We start from the raw sequence: 3,845 nt of genomic DNA, 5'->3' as shown, positions 1-3,845 counted from the left end.
GGGGGGGGGGGGGCATAGCGCTGCATTCACAGTGATGCGTTTCGAAAATCCACTGTTACTCCGTAACTATATATAGTCGACCACAAGTTTATAATGAAATTTTGCAGGAAATAACCTCAGGAATATGTACCATAAGCCGGAGTAAAACTTCGTGAATCATCCTGTATAAAGGAGACGGTTTACGATTTACTATTTCCGCGTCTTATCCGTGCGCGATGGCAGTAAACACCGGCCTACACACGTGATTCGTTAACATGTAGGAATGAAAAGGAATGTGGAAGAGCGCAGGAAAATGAACAGTACAGAAACTTATATGACACATGAAGATACGTTCCGTTGAAATCTTCACGCCAGTTGCACTACCACTGCTTATTCAAAAAATATTGTGACATGACGCTTGAATGCCAAAATAGTGGGGCCAGATGAGATGTCAATTGCTAGGTAGACTACGTAAACAAATTTCCGTGGCATCGGATACGAAAGCAACAACAGAGGAATCGCTGGAACGTTTTCTATTCGGTCCGTGCAAAGTTGTTACAAAGAAGAGTTCAGTTAAGAATCGGCAGTCCAGTTCCAGAGTACCAACTTAACAGTCGGTAGAGAGTTGAGTTCTGCAAGGGAGGCCGGGAAGATGGCGCTATAAGTTCAGTTGGCAGTCGGGCTGTGAAGAGAAGATTTTACATGTGCTGTAGTATAGTGATATTTGGAGTGTGTAAGTCAGTGAGACTGTTATGGTTTCCGTGCCAAAATCCGTTGCCAGGAAACGGACAGTGGAGAGTGTAACAGTGAACTGTAAAGTGTGGAAACAGCGACAGTGTTATAGTTGTTTGTAGTGCGACCTGTAAGTGGTCAATAAATCCAGTAATTCAAAACCTAGTCTACAGTCACACCCCCAAATACGTTAGAGTGTGAAAACTACAAACACACTCTGTGAGCCAGATTCATAGATTTTAAGCATAAAGCAGGCGGTACTTGCCGTACCTAATATGCGCGAAAGGGTACAAGTATTGCACATTCACATAACAACTTGGTATCGAATTACAATACTTCTAGCGTCAAATTAATCTAATTCACGAGTTTGTACACACAAATGTCAAGGTTTAACTCCGAAAAATTCCCGTTATATGTATGAGCAAAGACAGATCACTTACTAAAGAACTACGCGACCCAGAGAAGGGACAACTCATACACGAGTGCACTTGATTATTTCATTAATAGTACTTCGAGCATAAAACCCCACGATACAGCTCACACCCTTCAGTACAACAATAGGGATATTCAAATTTTCTGGTCTCCATGACGTGTTTCGTGAACCAAATTGAACTCTACAGAAACAGAGCACAGCAATCGCAACGTCTTGCAGCCAGTTACTCATGGATTCCACTGGCCTACAGTTTTAGTCTCGGTCAGACAATCGAGTTAGACTCAGTAAAGGCCGCGCCATAGCTCAAGCGGTTAGTCGCTGGGTTCCCACCGCGGCGGCCGGGGTTCGATCCCGGGTCTGGTCAAGTGGGATTTGTGGTGGACAAAGTAGTGCTTGGGCAGGTTTTCTCCGAGTACTTCGGTTTCCCCTGCCAATCTTCATTCCACCAAGTGCTCCACAATCACTCTCACCTATCATCTGGGGCTAGCACAATAGGCCAGAAGTGGCCGCAGTACAAGGGACTTAGTCCCACCCCATTAGCAATAAAAAAAGTAGACTCAATAAATAAAGTTTCAAAAGGAATAGTCCACAAATATTGTGCCGTGCGGCCAAAAATCCTGGCGATAAGATGTCCGTTGAGAGGCAATGACTGCGATAACAAATTGTGACGTGTTGCGCTTTGCAGGGCACCCCTCCCCCCGCCAGCGGTGACGTAACACCATCGGAGCGCTGGCGTTAATAGGGTAATAGGCAAGTTAACACTCCTTCCCCTACCCGGCCAGCGGTGACGTGACCAAGGGATGCTGCGGTTGCTATGCAGCCGTAAACAACTCCCGACAGCGTTGCTAGCAACACGGCGCCAGACAACAGTGGTGCCTATTACGTGGCTGTTTTCTGTGTTGTCCGGAACGGGGCTAAATAAGGAGCAGCAAAGACTATTCAATTTAGTTACGAGTTAGCCAGGAAGTCAACCAGTCAATTGTAGTCTAGCATTTGCAGTCTAGTATTTGTGATACTGCCGATGGCATTAATTGTGAGATTGTAAACTGTGTGACTGTAAGAGCGAATGTGCACTAAATTCGCTATATCCAATAAGGCGTGAAGTTATTTGTCGCGTATACATCCAACACGTGACAATTTGGTGTCAGAAGTGGGACTGCACTTACACACGTTACCAACAAGTTCAGTGGCTAAACACGCGATAATATATATTAAGGAAAAGTTCTATTTGCTGAAGAGTGTATGGATGCAACTGGAATACCAACTTCGTGTATACAGGATCACCAACAGTGCACGTATCGAACACCTGTAAGTGGGATACAGACCGCGCCATAGCTCAAGACGTCAGTCGCTGGCTTCCCACCGCGGCGGCCCGGGTTCGATCCCGGGTCTGGTCAAGTGGGATTTGTAGTGGACAAAGTGGCGTTGGGGCGGGTTGTCTCCGAGTACTACGGTTTCCCCTGCCAATCTTCATTCTATGTACATAAACGAACCAGGAAATCCCCTGATGGAAATCTGTTTAATCAAACTGATCACATCCTAAGAGATGTAAGACATTGTTCAGACTTGACGGATGTCAGGAGCTACAAGGGAGCCAACAGTGACTTTGATCATTACTTAATAATATCAAAGATTAGAAGTCTAAAATCTAATGCAAGGAAGATACATGGATCCCGGGCTAAGAAACTGAATTGTGGAAAATTGGTGGAACAAGGAGTTGCAACCAGATATACTGGATTAATTAGTGAATGGCTGGCAGGTCTCTCTGATAGTGAGGATGTCAGTGAAGCTTGGAGGGGCCTCAGAGATGTTATTACAAATGCTGCTGGTGCAGTCTTAGGAAGAATGAAAGGGATAAAGTATAAGAATTGGTTTGATGGAGAGTCTGAGCAAGTGACAAAAAAACAGGCATATAAGAGAATGCAGCAAAGGAACCATACTCGAGGGGCCGTGGAGGAATACCGTGAAGCGAGAAGAAAAGAAAAAGATTGCATAAAAAGAAGAAAAGGGAATATGATAAACAAGAACTGATTGAACTGGAGCATTTAAGAAGTCCAAACGAAATTAGAGTGTTTTATCAAAAACTAAACAAGAGGACTTTCAACCTAGAACAACCTTATGTAGAGATAAAGAGGGCACGATATTGAGTAGCGATGAAGCAATAATGGAAAGATGGGCGCAATATTTTTAGGAATTATTAAATAGTAACGCCTCCGAACAAGTGGAGGGTATGCCCATAGACTCAAGGGAATTTTGAGGCTGAAGAGCCAGCGCCGATCATAAAAGAAGTAGAACAAACTACTTAAAATTTAAAAATAATAAAGCTCCAGGAATGGATCTCATCACGGTAGAATTAGTGGAATTTGCAGGCCCAGAATGTGCCAAGCACTTACATCAGCTAATAGTTAAGATACGGATAACTGAAATAATCCCAGAGGAGTGGAACCTAAGTACTGTATGCCCTATCCATAAGAAAGGCGATGTCATGGTATGCTCTAATTATAGAGGAATTAGTCTGTTGTGCATAGCATATAAAATATTCTGATATGTTGGGATTTTGGACTTTATCCATCGTCCTGGCTTTTACGATAACAAATAAAAACACGACGTTTCTGAAACTGGATCTGTTTCCGTCCTCAGGTGAAGGAAAACACCTATTCAGTTGGGTCCCTTAGAAAGAGCTAGCCTCAATCACTGGACA

The 3,845-nt window shown here is 43.8% G+C and overlaps 1 protein-coding gene across 1 annotated transcript in view; it reads right to left on the bottom strand.

Annotated features, from left to right (window-relative positions):
• Positions 1–3,845, bottom strand: part of LOC111874526 (division abnormally delayed protein-like) — a 123,922-nt gene that overhangs the window by 41,462 nt on the left and 78,615 nt on the right. The window lies entirely within an intron of this gene.

The sequence above is a fragment of the Cryptotermes secundus genome, unplaced genomic scaffold (genome assembly GCF_002891405.2).
Source record: "Cryptotermes secundus unplaced genomic scaffold, Csec_1.0 scaffold739, whole genome shotgun sequence".
Classification (NCBI taxonomy): domain Eukaryota; kingdom Metazoa; phylum Arthropoda; class Insecta; order Blattodea; family Kalotermitidae; genus Cryptotermes; species Cryptotermes secundus.
The sequence above is the reverse complement of the archived record's forward strand: the minus strand, read 5'-3'. Positions and strand labels throughout refer to the sequence as shown.